Raw genomic sequence first — 18,456 nt, forward strand, 5'->3', positions numbered from 1 at the left:
GAATAAAATAATGTATGGCTACATAAGAATTTATTGGGTTCAACTGGGTTCAGCTTGAATTGATGGGATTATCATTTTTGAGCTCCATTTCCTATTCTTCGATATTGGAAGGATATAGGATGACTTTGCAGATACTACTTACAGTACTGATGGGACAATAATCAGATGTAATTCATCATTTTATCATGTAATTTCATTTGATGTTATGATCAATTGTAATTTTTCATATTCAATTATCAGTACCTTAATAATTTCTTGTGATAACATAAACAAAATTCATAAATTCATACTTTCAATGATAAAGATGTCAATTGCAAATAGTTATCATTCTTACACAAATTTTAGGTAAGTTAAGAATTTTAGTTTATAGTTGCAAATGATGAAAATATTACTTCAATAATGAATGCATTCACTTTCTTTAAATATTGAACAAACAGTCAGTCGATTATGTAATCAATTAACTACATAAAAAAAATCCTGTATGATTTCAACCAATAATCACTGATGGTTTTTAGCCAATTTCCCAACTTTAACCAAAGTTTATTACATGATAGGCTGTGTAAATACATACACCTCAGTTAAGTTTACAGGATCTACCACCTTACCAGACATGTACTTTTACCTATGTAAGTGTTGTATAATTATATTATGAAGAATAAGCCTTCCTAACAATCTTATCTAGACATACGAATGTCAACCTATGGGAATTCGTGAACAGAATTTATTTTATAAACCACACCTTTCTTTTATAAATGAATCCTATTGTTTAATTATCAACATAATAACTGCTAGTAAAACAATTTTTTGATTTATAAAAGTACAAAGATGAATAAGATTAGTTTTAAAACAGAGAAATTCTGTTTCCAAAGAAAAAAATATTCCTTTGTGAATCTTATGTTTAAATGTGATTTGACTATCAGTTGTAATAACATGGTAGTAGATGTAAAAGTGGATTAAAAGGACAAATCTTTGAAACATTATTGCTTCAGTATTGGTAAAGGGATTGGACATACAGTGTTATGCATTGATATCTCAAGCTCTGGGCAAAGGAATTTAATTTGAGAAAACAAATTTTCATTCACATATTCTGCTTTTATGATTTGGACAAAAAATTACTAAAATGCTTTGACCATGTATACAGTATATAATATAACACTTCTTTGGCCATGACAGATGCATTTCTATGGAATTAACCTTCAATAAGTCTTACTTTGTTGGATCTTGCATATTGAAAGCTTTGATGTTTTTTATTTGCAGTCATGCAGACTATGTTAGAATGAAGGAGGCAAAGGAACAGGCTCAGAGACACAGAGAAGCTCAAGCACGCTCCTCAAAACTCGCTGCCAAACCCAATGAAACATACAGGGAATGCTCAAACCTCTTTCCACAACAGCCTCGCAAGGTAAGTTGTGTTCAAACTGGAGTTTCATCATAATATTATGTGGAGGTATGATTTATTTTTTTTAACACAATGGTTCAAAGACCATAGATAAAGTTGAAATCAAATTCAGATTCCATGTTCTGCTGTAGCATTGCTGCAGATTAACACAATTATATAACTTTCATTACACTTGTACATAATCTTAAGGCAGATGGAAAAAGAAAGTGGATGCAACAGTAAGTAATTGACTGTTACATTAATGTTAGGAGAATGGAAAACGAGACTTGACATATATATCTGCCTGCTGGTTGATGATGGATTCAATTTGTTTCTCACAGGTCATACAAAAAGATTCAGTCGTGGCAAATGCGTTAGGGGACCACGATGATGCCAAACAGTTCTTCAACAGTGCTCTAGGTATTCATAGCTCTTCCTATTCTCAAACACCTCAGACAGAAAAGAAGCGACCCTTCCTGACACAACCTAATGGCAAGTCTCGTCAAAAGGTCCCCTCTAGTGCTAAAAATCCTACCACTTCTGCTGTTTCTTCTGGTGACACAGAAAGGTCTCTGAGTGACAAATCAAAACCATCACCACAGAAATCTGGCAACAGTGCTTCCAAAGACAAGACTTTGAGAGATGGACAAGTAGCGCCTCGGCGATGGAGTGGCGAAAGCAGCTCCAATCGACCTGTCTCCCCAAACAAACCTCCCAATTCCAAAAGTAGTGCCAACATGACAGCCGACCCATCCAACCATGACCGTCAAAACCAGCGAACTCACCCATCAACAGCCTCATCTTCATCTAATGTACGCAATGATAGTCCTGTACGTAAGCAAACCAAGCCCCCAAGCAAACCACCACCACAAAAGGCAGGTAGCATTTCCATCCCTGAGGACAAGAAGATTAAGGTAAAGTCAGAAGAAGAAAGCACTTCATCAAAACCAAACAATCAGAACGGAGAAGATTCCTTTCCCAGACCTGTTAATTCCAACAAGAGAAAACCTTTAATACTCAAAATTGAGGTGAGTGGTAGGGTTTGCGAAGAAATGTGTTGATACTTTTCTGTCTGAAGTTAAATACCTTTGTACCAAGAGGTCTAATTTTGTGTTTGATTCCAGGATGTCTTTGAAAAAAATGTACAACTTCAAGGTTACTTGAACTTCAGTCACTTGATGAGTGACTGTATGTTAATACTCTTTAAAATGACAACAGTCTGAAGTTTGGTGACAAATAAGAGTTAAATTTGAATGTCTGTATTCTTATTGTTGTTGGTAAGTCAACTTTCAGCTTCTGTTTTGAAGTACTTTTTAGGAATTAGCTCTGCTTTTAACAGTAGGAGTTAGCTCTGCTTTTGACATATTAAACTTTTCTGTCTAGATGACACATACACTTCTGTAGGTATCATAGTTATAAGTAAAGCAGAAATAATGACTTCAATCAAACTCTTAATTTTAACATTCCTTGGCACAGACAGTTTTATTCGCTGTCTCTTAATGTGGTGATCAGATCTTGACCTCTTTGAACAAGCCTTTACAAGTATTATTGAATACTATTTTATTTATTTTTAGCATCAGGGACACGATCCTCATGATGTTGCTGACATCTTACAGGTGAGTCTCTACTAAGTTACCAGCACTATCATGTGCAACCATTGTGTGTACAATAGTACTTCTGTGTAGTAAATATAACTCCATTGTTTCTGTTTACACTTCGCTGTCTATCACTGATGCTATTTATACTCTCTTTGATACAAGATAAGCCATGAACTCAATCTCAAAGGTCAGTTTACCTCCAAATATAGTACCTGAAGATTGTCAGTTATGTAAAGTGAAGAAGTGATCGCCCAGCTATAGTTGTGATGGTGTATGTCCTAGCTGTATTAAAGGTTTAAGCATCGAATGTTTCTTAATCACCTCTTCATTGGGAAGGTGATTTAGATGTCATCCTCTGTGACTTGATTTCTAATGTCTTTGGCGATTGTGATAAGAAAAAAAATACATGAAAATTTTACGATAAGAATACTTTAGTGTGAAAAGGTTTTAAAGTCAAGGTCACAATTACTATTGACTGATTAATTATCTTTGCTCCAGCAATTTTTCTTTGGAGATTTAAGTAAAATTTTGAAATGTGAAATATGTGAATACATTCATTGTTTAAATGCTTCAGGGTTCCATGGTAAAGATTACCTGAACTTCTTATAGAAATTAACCAAACTGTGATATATTCGTGAGAGCAGGCCTACTGTGTCTTGCAGATGTTCTTATATGAAAAATCTGAAGAAGAAAATGTTTAAAGTAATTGAATTAGTAGAAAATTTCAAAACATCTGTTGACAATCCACTACAAGGTTGTGAAAGTAGATATCAAATAAAAGTCCAGGAGTCCATGTTCCTGGAGAGATACAAAATGGATATGTGGTAAACTATTGATTTAGTAACAAAGGGGGTTTATTTGTTGAAACATTCATTTATGATCTCTGATATCCTTAAGCTGATTGATTGTGTTTTCTCTAATCCCTGAATTCTTGTGATGTATATATGAATACACTAAATCTTCTTCTTTATGAATCAGCCAATCAAATCATAGGACAAGTTTGACTTTCAACTTTACCTTTGTTATGTCAAGGTGAATGCTAAAACCATCGACTAAGTTTGAGGTTAGAATTAGTTCAGTTTATTGAAAAAGTTGGTGAAGTAAGGAAAACACAAGAAAAAAATGATACAAATTCAGTGATAAAGTGATAGGTAGAAATCCGCCTAAAGAGGACATGAAATGTCTTCATCTTCATGTGGTGACTGACAGTGAAATCCAAAAGTAAGGTTATCATGATGGGAAATTTAGATATTTATTTATGAAACACCATAAAAAGCTATACCTATTATTATCTGTCAGTTTTTACTTCTTTACGATCCTCATTCCAGAGAAAAGCTGGGATATTTTTCTATCCACCACCTGTTACATAAGCACCAGGTTGTAGTGTGCTGGTGTGAAGTATTCTGCATTCTGTACCTGATCTGTGTGGCAGTAATGACATATATATGACTTATCCTGTGTATGGAGGGTTTTTTCTCCAGGCTCTGTGGAGGCCAAATATAGCCCCATTCCCTATGAAATTCACTATTTAATTAATATGGCAGAATTCCCAAAATATGTAGTCTACTACTTAAATGCCCTTCCCTGCAGATAAATATTTTTCCAAAAAATGAGATCAAAAAGCCCTTTCCCAAACAAGAAGAGGGAAAAACAGACATTTTTATTTTATTGGATTGAACAGGGTTACCCTATTTGTTTTTGAAATATGGGTGGATGTACTGATCATATTCTGCTCTCCAACGAGCTTTGACTTTTGAAGCTTGTATTGATATTTTCAGATCTGTCTTAATTTTTGCTTGAAATGTTACATTTAAAGTGTTGATAAACTGGTTTGTTGTTAATTGTAACGAACAGGCCCCATGACAACTTCAGTAAACCTGTCAACCTTCAGAATTGTTCATGAGGGACAAATGTCTCAAATGTATTTTAATAATTACAAATCAAATAGTGAATCCAGCACAACTCCCTATACTAACTTTTAAAATGGGTTTCTAAATCTTTCCTATGCCATAAATTACCTGAATTTATACAAAAAGTTCAGATTTATTGATCGAAGCTCATATCAAAGGTGAGAAATAAATGGAGGGAAGACAGGAAATCTTTATAAAATCGAGACTTGCCATGTCACATGCCAGGTATTTGTCATTTTCACTGCATCTTGTACCTACAGGTAAAAATATAAATGTGCAGCTGATGTGATATAGAATACATCAGAAATTTTGTTCAGAGAAAGAAAAAAATAACAGCTATTTTATGATATAAAATGAGATCTTAAGAGGAAACTTCAAATGCAGCTAACCTGTTTCATTATTAAAATGGAGTTAACATCATTTCAGCTATTTAAATGTCATTGTTGTGAGTCTATTTGTGATATGGGTATTGGAAACGAAAACCGTTATCAATATTTATTTGAAATGTTCAACCAAAGGTAGCTTTATGTAAGCATTTATCTGCAGACATAATGTTGGAATTAACTGTGACATTGCTTCAGGCAATTGTTTCATATCCCCATTTTAAGCCAGTGATGATTACTTGCAGGATCAGACAAGAAAAAAAGTACATCAGAATATTTGTAAAGGGAATGTTTAAACAAGGTTTTTTTTTGTAAATATTTCTGATGTTTTTGGAGTGTGACTGACATTAACAGGGCAGGTATTTAGTAACCTGTATCAGGAGCTGCTTTTATCTCGCCTTGACACACTGGTATAACTTGAGATACAAAGATAAATCATAATACTGATAAGGGCAGGTATAATTGACACAAGGTCAACTGCTCCACATTTGTCTAATAAGGAGTATTCATACTCTTCTATCTAACTGATACACCTAAGCATGAGAGAAATAGTACTGATTGTGAATAGATATTCAACATTGATGAAGGATATATTTTTTTTTATAAAAGTGTAATGGTTAAATGATATTGAATTAAAACTAATTGTTATGACTTAAAAAACATAATTCATAATGTCATGAAAACTGTTTCAATTTACCAGTAAATAATAATATTCAAACGTAATCACATTAACAGCCTGTTATCCAGTGAATTTGCCTATGTCAGATCGATAGGTTTATGTCACTAGTGTAATATACCCTGAAACGTTTTTCATTGGCTGTGTCAGTCAGAAAGCGATTTTAATATTATAATAAGAACTAAGATGTTACATCATGCATTAAAAATGGTGCAACAAAATGACTGCATCTGTTTGATTTTGTCATCCACAGTCTTGCTTTAAACTTGTCAAAATGTAACTGTTGTGAGTTAAATGTGACTAGAAAGATTTGTCAATTTGTGTTCGTTTACTTCATGATTTTATATAGCTTATCTTACATGTAAATTTTTTGCTCGAAAAAGGTGCAAAAAAAGGCTTCTTAGACTTGTTTCATAAAATCTCGTGTGAAATGAAAACTCATTTAAAATCCTATATATATCCTCTAGAGGCCATTGAAGACTTGTCAAGGTGACAGTTTCTGTGTGTTTGAATTAATTTGTGAATAGGTGATTTCTAGTTCTCATTTATCATTTTATCTTTTAATTTATTCTATTTATTCTACAACTATCTCATTGCATAATCCCCCTTCTTTTCTGAATCACACTAAATTACAAGGACCTTTGATACATATGCTGATGTGTATAAGACAAGCAGTTGTAACAAGGAAACAGTATGGTATTTACAATAAGCCTGCCAAGGATGTCCAATAGGGATTAAGCATTAACAATAGCACTGTCACCTTGTGACCAATCAACTGTGCATTAGAGACTTCCTAGTGAAATGGCTGGGGATAACCTTGCACAAATTCCTGTGTGACTTAAAACTTATAAATAGACAGAACTTTCCATTCATTGTTTTCCGTTCAGGGTTTTATAGGTGTGATCAATCACCATGTGTCCATGTATGTGATAGGACTTTTGAACGCCAAGTTTATGTTGTAAATGAAGTCAAGTTCCATGTCTAACAAAATGAAGGCCTTTATTTGTGGTTATTAAATTTGTTTGAATAATTTCCTAAATGACTTTCATAAAAGTAAGGATCTTACTGAATTTTTTTTTTTTTTTCGTTTTACCATAAATTGCTATTTAGTGTGTTTCTGATTAACAGAATTAATTAATGACAATCATTTCAAATCTGACTAGGATTAATTGGTCACATTTTTCCTGCAACATAAAAAAGTTCTGAGAGCTATTAAAATCTACTGCAGACCTAAAAAGTAATTTGACATCTTCACAGAACTTTTCTCTCTCCAGCAATGAACAGCAGATCCTAAGCTGGTTACTGACCTGAGACCTATGATAGAGCTGATACTCAACTCCTGATCCGGAGCTGTATATATATATATATATATATCCCTATAGGCTATGTGAGATTTATTGACCTATTCAGAATTGACATTTTTCGTCTACAGAGTATACAATAACTTGATATTGAACTACACTGTATGTAGCTGGGAGCTAGATTTTGTAAATTTTCTGCAACAGGAATTTTAATATAAAGCTAATATACCTTGAAGTTGTTTTTAGGTTAAAGCTAGCTCGATTTCTTCAAACTGTCTTTTGAAGGGGATATCAATTAATTAAATGTAAAGTATTTGTTTGATGATGCCAAAAATTGAACCAAATTACCTATATAGCTTCAAAAAGTTAAATAATTGGCATTTATGTCATGTTTAAACATCAAAACTTTTATAATTGTCACTTTTAATGTCAAGCTGATATTGAATAGAGTGAAACATTAGTGCATTCAATCTGTATCATTTTTTTTTTTAGATTTTTTTTTGTCTGAAAAGAAATCAATACTTTATGGATGATAAAGATACAATTCCTACAGAGTTAACAATGACGTGTATGTTTAGGCAGCAGGCGAGACCGAGTTTAATTTCTCTTAGTTCATGGTAATTATCACCTATCTAATTAAAACATATATTAGGATCCTGTACAAGTTTTTCTGTCCTAAGTCTTGGAAAATCAAATTGTTAGAAAGCATAAAGATAATTAGAGGCTACATTTATGATGTAAATACTTTTTTCTCTGGATTCCCCAAATTGATGTTGATACCCTTGTAATGTTGTAAAGGATATACAGTGTCTTACAAGTTTGGGTGATTCAGCATAACAAAGACTAACTATGCTTCAGTGTTTTGTGTTATCACAGATTTTACTTGGCACTGCAGCTATGCTAGATTTTTGTGTAAATGTTACACAGCTATTCAATAGGATTTAGCACAAACCTTCATCACCTGGATAAGTATACAAAGCTAATATGCAGAAACAAGGCAAATCGATGTAAAGATTACTAACTTTTCAATTTGGCAAATTTTGAGATAAACATCAGATTTCTGTAGTTTAGATGTGATTAATATGTGACGTGGTTTTATGACGGGTTGCTCGGGGCTACTAGGATTGTGATGTTGGTATTCATGTAAACAAACACTGTGACGAGATAAATCAGCTTATACATAGCCAACTGTTGGCCTGTACATCTAGTCATGCTAGTGTTGTTAGATCTTGTTCATTTGACATATCAACTCGAATAAATAAATCATTTATACTTCATATAAGGAATCTTTATCACACCAAATGGATATGCTGTAAGTTGATGCTGTAGTACTTTGACTTTTGACTTTCACCTTTATCTTTTTGAAAGTGTTTACACTTTGTTAAATTCACACCACTGAAATTTAAGTTGACATCAAGCATATTTACGAATGTGAGAAACTCAGCTCTTATGAAAAAATTGAATAAACTATAACATATGTCTTTCTGTGTGTACAAGTTAAATGCTGTGCAAGAGATTAAAAGAAAAGTAATGTTGACAAGCAAACAACTTAAAACGAATTATTGTTAAGTAACAAAAAACAGGACCTGCTTATTTTGTTACTGTACATGTATGATTGGTCTTAAGGTTATTCAACAAAATGTGATATGTAAGTACTACAAAGGAAACCCCATTCAGGGATTGAATTTAACCATTAGTCAGGTGAATAATAAGTACTTTGATCTAGTAAATCTAAAGTTATATGTTGTCTGCAGTTGTCTGTTATGTATTTTATATGTAAATTTTAATAATAGTTTTTGTGGCATTTAGCTACAACTCATTAGCACAGTAACAAAAATTTACACATGTGATGGATTTATTTTAATAGAATACTGTGTTTTTAGAAGGGAAAAGGAAAAAAATACTTTGTTTTTAGAAGGGAAAATGAAAAAAAAAGTGTTTTAGAAGGGAAAATGGAAAATAAAACCTCCCAGGAATGTAGTTTACATGAAAATTGATCAAATGATGTAATGAATTATATTTTTCTTGCACACATATATATATGTAAATATACACATGATTTAAAATGCATGCGTCAGCACTACTGCTGTGAGTGAAGTGCTGAGAGACTTACAAAAGTCATCCCACTGTGTACTATAAAGACCATGAATCTATTTCCAAAAGACAATGGATATGTGTTTATATTTGACCCAGTGTATATTATACCATGTACATGCGTCATTGTTTTGATTTCTTGACGCTTACATGACCCTTGACCTAAATGCTGACGTCATGTATTTGGTTGAGTAGAGGCTAGATAAAGTTTTGCCCTGATACTCTCGAGTTATGTTTACCTTTTCATTAAATGTCACATTTTCCTTTCTGTTATCTGAACCTTCCACCTTAACTTTTCAAACTTTCACTATCTATATAAATAAGCATTTATGGACATTTTTTATATGGGTCCATTAAATCAATCAAGTGAAACACAACCATTCTGTGTTAAAAAGCTGGAGGCAGTGTGTGTATAAATTAGTCAATAACGTACTTCATCATTTAAATAGCATGACAAGTTGCAAATTATGCGTTTTAAGTGTATGGAAGTGTCACAGTTTTCTCTGATGGTGTTCATCTGTCTAAATTAAACATCTGTCTAGGCCCATGAACCCGTCAGATAAATGTACTAGAATATTTTAGTTGAAATTAGCAAATTGTTTTGGTTCCTTTTTTTCTTTTTTTAGACAAATCAAAATAAAACAGATCTCTAAGGGATATTATTATATAAAGTATGTTGATAATTAAAAGGCAGGTAACTTTTTTACAAAGGGGTAGAAGTCACTGTTGGATTTGTTGGAGTTTTACCATAGACTGAGTGTCACTACTATCTTGTCTGGTTAATGTGTCAGCATTATTACCATCTCTATAATATTACTCAAGAGACTGGGTAGCTGTGATAATGGTGTGTTAAGATGTATAGGTCGGGAAAGTCAGGCATAGGGAATTATACAGGCTTTGACAGGTATTATTGATGGTAATGCTCTTACCTGGCCCAGGTGTATATTATAAGAGACTGGGACTTATCATAACAGCTTACCTGCAAGTTACCATATCTTACCTGGCTGGCTACTTACATAGCAATGTATTGATTTCCTTCTAACATGTATTGGGAGACATTTTATCGGCATCAGAAGAGGATTGTAGATATCCTCGATATCCTGTCTATTAGAAGCATAGGATATAGGAAGAATTAATGTAATGTGCAATATATTGCATCACATATTCCTCTGTTGTAACATTCAAGAAAGTGAAGCTATCATTTTCAGTTGTGAACTTTTGAAAAATGTATGTACAACTTAGTGTCATAAATACATGTCTAGACTTAAAATGGTTTAAATCTAATGTTAGGAAGGTCCCAGTTACGTGTCACATCCTTAAGATTTTAAACCTACATAAGATATTGTTACAGGTAAACTTTGTTCTATTACAACCCAGTAAAGGTTAATTAAATGTGTCTGCTTTGTTTTTTTGTCTTAAGAGATGATGTGAGGATACATGGAAGCCATATTGAAAATATATTAATTGAAAGTGAAAGTTACCTGTATTCTAAAGTTTAGACTTGATACAGATTCAACAGGTCTGAGTTGGTATGAAGTGATACTCTGTAACAAGGTCATATTGGTGTTGTTTTCAGTCAGTTACAGTAATTGCGCATAAAATTGAGGGTATTTGATATAATGGATATAGAATACTATAAATATGTCATAATCCTTCTGAACCAAATTAGAAAATATTGACATCAACTGCGAGATTGCATGCAGAGCTGATTACACACAGGTTTTTCTTGTAAAGCTGATTAGGGTAGTCACATTGTGGACAGGAAGATCTGTCAGGTCAAACAAAACTTGTGATGTAAGCTGCCAACCATACAGCAGAAAGGCTGTCTTGGTTGTCATGTAGTCAGAACATGGTGTATGAAAGTATTCTATAATATCATTACAACTGCCCAATCTATCACATGTCTCCCTGTGTCCAGCTGTGAATTGTGGACAACAATTTAATAATTAATTCAGTTCAGGTTTAGTTAAGCCACAGCTCCATTAAGTGTTTATAAATATTTGATCATAACTAACTTTATGTAATCTGTAATACAGTGCTTATAAAAGGTGCTTGTGCGATAATATATAATGAAGGACAAACAGAAATGAGATCCCTACAAAGGACTGGTTGTCATCACTGCCATTTGTTCTGTGTTTTCTTCAAGCTCAAAAGAGCAGGTCAATTTCTATAAATGAAAGAAAACTCATTTAATTATTACATGATCCATTACCTTAATCAGATAACATAGAGTAACAAGTGCCTCTTCATGCATACATGGGGATTTAATTAAACGAAACATTACAGATACAAGTTCATAAAAAGAGATTTTAATACTTTGACCTGATTTATTATAAAAGTGTTCACTTCAATTTAGTATATTGATTATATAATGATGTTCACTTCTCAGAAGAAATGTGGTAACAAAGAAACAATAATGGGGTTGTTGATGGTGTACCGAGTGAGTTTGATATTTTGAAGTGCAACAGAGTGTAATCTCGAAACAGATGTAAAAATGCACAGTATTGTAACATATTGATCAATGGGCAATAATACTCCAGGTGTCATATTGTTGAAATGACCTGTATAGCTGGCACATTTACTGAAATGAAACTTCTCATTAACAAGGTTTATATAGCCCACTACAGTCAAGTGATCAAGAATTTGTGATACACTGAATGACAGATTTATATTTAGAGGGTTTGGAAATAGTCGATATATATCTATCTTTAGAAACATTTCGGGGTTAACAAGAGTCAAATGTTGACTGTTTGTGTATCAATATCTATCTTTAGAAACATTTAGGGGTTAACAAGAGTCAGTTGTCGACTGTATATCAATATCTATTTTCATTTAGAAACGTTTAGGGGTTATATGTCATTCTCAGTTGTTGATTATTTATGTATCAATATCTATTTTCATTTAGAAATGTTTAGGGGTTATATGTCGTTCTCAGTTGTTGACCGTTGGTATATCATCTTTAATTAGAAACACTTAGGGATTGCATTTCGTTCAGATCTTGAATGGTCACTCTGAATTTACCACACTTTTATGCAAGTGTTACAAAACCTCTCTTCAGGTTGGACCTGGAAAAACTTGACAGCTATGTAAATAAGCTGTATAATCATGTTCTCCTAATTATGATGTACACGATATATAATGCTCCACATGAAATATTTGAGTAAGAGTCAGTGTAATCTATGTGGTAGAAAACATGATGATGTATATCCTACAGGGCTTAATTCCTTTGATCTGATAGTGAAATGAACTTGGTAATGTGTTGTGTATGTGTATCTAACTATACTGATGAAAATACACACAAAAACAGTGCTGTAAATAAACCGGTTATTTGGGGGCCAGTTGTACTGTATACATGCTGTGCTCCTCATCACTCTTGTGCTGTAAGTGCATTCAGATGGTGATACCCAAACAACCTGCATTACTTACAACTCCACAAATTATAGTTAGATTGATACCAGGCCTTAAGTACAGATCGAGAGGCTTGTATTGTGAAATGAGAAAGGAAAATAGTTGCATGCTTCCTTTTGTAGAATTAGAATTAGTTACAGTGAGCATAGATTGCATTTTGTATTCTTACATTTAAAACCTAGAAACTTTTATAAGGTAGATGAATGTCAGTTTTTAATGGTGTGGACATTTTTATAAGCTCTCAAGAAAAGGAGAAATGCTGATTGTGCGATCGAAACATGTGTATTTCTGTTAATAGGAAACATGATTAGTCAATAAAAAACAAGTTTCCGATTGTCTTCTGATAAGCAGACATCGTGGCAGTGTTGGTGTAAATATGATTAGTCCAGATTTTTAGGTAATCCTACCACACAATGATGTCTGTGTAGGACTTTTGGAAACAGTAATGCTGTAATTATTGCTAAATATTGACTGGACAATTTCATGCTTCAGTGCACATTAAATTTGTAACATTCATCGTTAAAAAAATATGCTATATCATCAAAGGTTGGCATCATCACTTGGTTTGTCTCCTGAACTAGAGATTGTTGGTGTATATGGTATTACTGTGTCCTTGTAAATGGTATTTATGTTAGATTTTGAATAATTAAACACTTCTGATATGCCATATCAATGTTTTTTATGATTTTAGGAGATGAAATGTCTGGATCCTCCTGTTACTGCAATACTCACTCCACGCAAAGATGAGCCAAAATTTCCATTTCCAGCACAACAGGTGTGTCTTACTTTTTATCTGTCATCTATATAACCTTTACAGTAATATAGTAACAATTTGGCAGTTTCATATGTTCAGTAGTAGTAAGCTACCTTTTGGGTCAATGATTAACTTAATTTTACCATGATAAAAGTTTGACTTTGTCAACTCTTCATTCTTCGCTCTGCCTCCATGGTCGGTTGTCCGTCCGTCCATCCGTAAACAATTTTCATTATCAATATTTCTACTGAATGGATGGTTGTGCCCATATGATTTTTGAACTAATCAAAAGTACAAAAGGCCAACAGGTCTTGAGAAGTACTGGTTGGATCTTTCTTAAATTTCATATATGTAAGTTCCCCTTTGTCCCTAGTTGTACTCTTGTAATTTTTGGACTAATCAGAAGTACAAAAGGCCGACAGGTCTTGAGAGGTACTGGTTGGATCTTTCGTACATTTCTTATGTAGGTTCCCTAGTTGTGCCCATTCGATTTTGGGTCTGATCAGGAAAACAAAATAGTAGATAGGTGGCCATCTTGGATTTTGACTATGAAAGTTTGTTATCGCTATTTCTTGAGAAGTTCTGGATGGTTCTTTCTTGAATTTTAAATGTAGGTTCCCCTTGATCCCTAGTTGTACCAATTTGATTTTGGGACTGATCAGATAAACAAAATGGCCGACAGACGGAATCTTAGATGTTGACTTTGAAAGGTTGTTATCACTTTTTCTGGAGAACTACTCTATATAGATCTTTTTTCAAATTTCATGTATAGGTTCTTTTATGTCCCTAGTTGTGCCTGTTTGAGTTTGGACTGAAGAGAAAAACAAAATTGCCGACAGGCAGCCATCTTGGATTTTGCCTAGTAAAGATTGTTATTTCTGTTTTTTATTAAGTACTGAATGGACATTTCTCAAATTTCATATGTATTATATCTTTGGTCTCCTTGTGCTCATTTGATTTTGGGATTGATCAGAAGAAACAAAATGGCTTCCAGGTGGCCATGTTGGATTTGGCAGGTAAAGATTATCATTGGTATTTTTGTGAAGGAATTTTCAAATGTGTTATTAAGAGCAAAAACAGAGAAGAGAAAAGATCAACTTTCAAAAATATAAAGATCAAACAATGGCAGGCTTCAAGATCTCTCTGGAAGCTCTTGTTTCATTTTGTTCAGAAACTTTTGTAAAGTTCATTTCTAAGGGTAAAAACTTTATAGAAACATAGTTTTTGTCTCATCATCCATTACGCAAGTCTTTATAGAGACACAATTCTGGTCACATCAGTCATTACTATAGTCTTTTTTTCTTGAATTTTGTGTATACTTTTTCATAACATCAGGTGGTATATTAGTTTGTGAACCTGTGTATTCTGGGGTCAAAATAAGGTCAGTTAATGCCCCCCTCCCCCATATTGTTATGGTCACCTGATTGTTACCTCATTAAATTTGTGGAGTGGTTATGGTACAACAAGGAGGCATTTCTTTACCTGAGGAAACTTTAACAACAGAACTTTGTTAAAATTAAAAGGGAAACAAAATTCTTATTTCATATTATTTTAAGGATAACACCAATTTGAGTTGAATGGAATTATGATGTTTAATCCATTTTAATCTTGGAACCTGTCATTGTTATTTGTTACCTTGATAGCAGTGTTAAAGGCAAACTTCATGCATGCTGATTCAAAAAACACAATTCACCATATGTGACATTTCTGATGACTGTTCTTAAATATAATGTTCTAATAATGTTGACAGAACCAAGCCATAAAATACTGATATCAGTAATGGATACTGTATTTTCATTGACCTTGACCTGATATTTAAGGTGACAGAGCTAGTATTAAAGAAATAGGCAATGTTGGTATTTAGGCATCATGTTTTGTTTTAGACTTGTCAATATTTCTGCTGGGCTAGTCCAAACAATTCTGTAACTGCACTGTAATATCCTGTATTTGATGTGAGATTAACACAATCTCCCCAGCAATAGATCGACAGGTCTTCTATGTCTGGCCTTTTAGGTTGGTGTTCAGGCCGCAGGTGTTGATCACTTGTCTAGATTGTCTGCAATCAATAAATAAATTGATTACTGTGGATTATTTTCTCTTGTGTACTCAGTGTTTTATGACAATGTGGGGTTTTTTCCCTCTGTCTTTATTGCTGATTTATATCGACATATTAATTTTCCATTCATTTATTTATTTTTTTTACAGATTGAGAATCACACCATTCAACAATTAAGGAAAAGTAAGTATTGATCTAGAGAGTTGTTACTGATGTTGTCTGCTTAAGCTTTCTGTTAAGATATTTGTGTGTAAGGTTGTTTTGGTAGTCAGGTTAAGCTTTCAAGTAATATCATTGCATGAAAGGCTGTTTTGGTAATCAGGTTAAGCTTTCTGGTTAGGTTTTTGCTTGTATGATTTAAGTTTTGACAGCAAGCTAAGGACTTTATGTTAAGGGTTTAACCTGTTAGATTTGAGCCATTGACAGTAAGGTTAAGCTTTCTGATTAAATTTTAACAAATCAGATTAAGCACAGAAAGAACAGAAAGTAGGCCACTGGGACATCCATGTAGACCAGGAACAGATGGGACTAGGACAGCCACTCATCTGGCACGGCTTTTCCGTGCATGCACCACCATGCATGTGTAATGTGGAGCCAGGCACAGATTGGCCTGTATGACACCAGCATAGCACACAACACTAATTTGGGGAGCATTCTATTGCTCAAGGTTAGGCTAGTGAAGGGAAATATTTCTTGATCTAATTAGGGATTTGGCAAGAAATAACTGCCTTCATTATTACCATCTTTTGGAGATCTGTGAAAGGCAGGCTACATTGATGCAGAGGGTAATTATTGAAAACCAAAGTGTATGAATGATAACGGAAGAGTTCTGTATCTGTGTTTTCTACATCATTATTGAATAAATCCTTTGGAAGGAGATTATTGTATTATGTTTTCGTCAAAAGAAATTGCTGTTTCAAGGTCTACTTACTTTTGTAGGTTTATAGATGTATTCTGGAACTTGATTTGTAGCATTAAGTTTTAGAATCTGTGTTTAGACCCACGTATTTACTCACAATAGATGCACATAGCTATATTTTTAAAAAATGAGAACCCAAATATAATGAAAATCATCCAAATTCTTATTAGAAACTAAGATGAGAAAGAGAAGCAGGGATATGATTGGGGAACTGCAAGCTTCATAAACCTTTGGGGACAAGAATTCTGACTCCCCTAATTTCCAGCCTACCATCTGTATTTATCTGCTGGTCATAGTCATGTCTTTCCCTCTCCTTGAGAAGTTATGAATGGATATTTCTTATAAGAAATAATGAAAAATTGGGAAAAAAATAGCAAATTGAATGGATCTTTTTCATTAGAAGTCATAAACAAAATGGCAAAACTATAGTGACTGGCTGTCTTTGGCTTTATCTGTTAAGTACTAGCTGGTCTTTTCTCCACCTCAGTATGGAAGCTACCATTAGTCCTTATATTAACAATTTTTAGATAGAAAACAAAATCATAACTGGTAGGTGACCTTCCATAATTTTGATGATAATAGTGTGTGATTGCAGTTTCATAGATAAAACAGGAGGGATCCTTTAATTTTTCATACAGTTTTCTCATAGCTGTAAGTTTTTGGTGTGTCTTTATTTTTTATACTTACATTATGAAAAGATTTTTAAGACTTAAAATTCTTAACAATTTGGAAAATAAGCTCTGATTCATTTACTGCTGAGTTGATGAAATAAGAGAGTAGATCAATGGAAATGATAATGATGATAATAATGAAATTAGTTTGATGATTGCTACGAAGATCCTTCTTGGATCTCTTGTTGTAAAGCAGGGGGCAAAAGCTTGGAACAACCTGATGCTTACATAGTATGTAAATGATTTTGGGTATGTGTAGAAATGATCTAGCAGGGCAGCTGTCCAAGCCATTCAAAGAGATTTATTGACCGACAGAGAGATAGGTATAGTAGGCATAATGCTGTATTTGTGTACGGGACATGTATCTAAGTGCACATGTCAGTAGTTGTTACATGTAATGAAAAGTCTCCCCTTGTAACAAAGGTGGCAGTAGTAGATCTGCTGAATGTTGTGGGTGTTAAAATAATCCAGTCAGCAGTTCCTAGAGAGGAGCATTGCTACACAGGAAGGAGATACTAGGGGAAGTGTCAAAATGTACCTCAAAGTTGTGATGATGTTCATGATTTGTTGTGACATGATCCCCCAACACCTGCCAAGTCTTCCATCTTAATAGCCATCAGATGTCGGCCACAACTCATTAGAGCAGACAGGTAACAACAGCCTGGTATAACATGGAATGGTCACACTGACTAAGATGGTCAAATTGGATACCCTTTCTAAAAATATGAAATGCTTACTAAAAAGCTGCAAGTTCAGGTTATTCAGAGAATTCATTGTGAAAAACTGCAGAATTGAAAAAAAGACTTTAAATTGAAAAACTGCTTGGTAAGAGAATGTGGAAAACTTGGGAACATATAATATTTGAAAGTCCAAATCTGAAATCGAATGCTGTTTTTTACTTTTTTCAATGTTATCTCAACTGCATAGTGTAGTTATAGTACAATAGACTTTGTGTCACCAGTACTATAGATCTAGAGCTGTGACTTTTATCAGAACATCACAGACAATAGGACATCACTCTGACATCACAACATCACAGACAATAGGACATTACCCCAACATCACAGACAATAGGACATTACCCTGACAACACAACATCACAGACAATAGGACATTACCCTGACAACACAACATCACAGACAATAGGACATTACCCTGACGTCACATCACAGACAATAGGACATTACCCTGACAACACAACATCACAGACAATAGGACATCACTCTGACGTCACATCACAGACAATAGGACATTACTCTGATATCACAACATCACAGACAATAGGACATTACCCTGACAACACAACAT

At 33.7% G+C, this 18,456-nt stretch overlaps 1 pseudogene; it reads left to right on the top strand.

Annotated features, from left to right (window-relative positions):
• The window catches only part of LOC132559475 (uncharacterized protein DDB_G0284459-like), an 86,712-nt pseudogene that overhangs the window by 7,435 nt on the left and 60,821 nt on the right, over window positions 1–18,456 (top strand).

This window comes from Ylistrum balloti, unplaced genomic scaffold, assembly GCF_031769215.1.
Source record: "Ylistrum balloti isolate Yb309-2 unplaced genomic scaffold, AGI_CSIRO_Ybal_v1 Utg370920, whole genome shotgun sequence".
In the NCBI taxonomy this organism is placed as follows: Eukaryota; Metazoa; Mollusca; class Bivalvia; order Pectinida; family Pectinidae; genus Ylistrum; species Ylistrum balloti.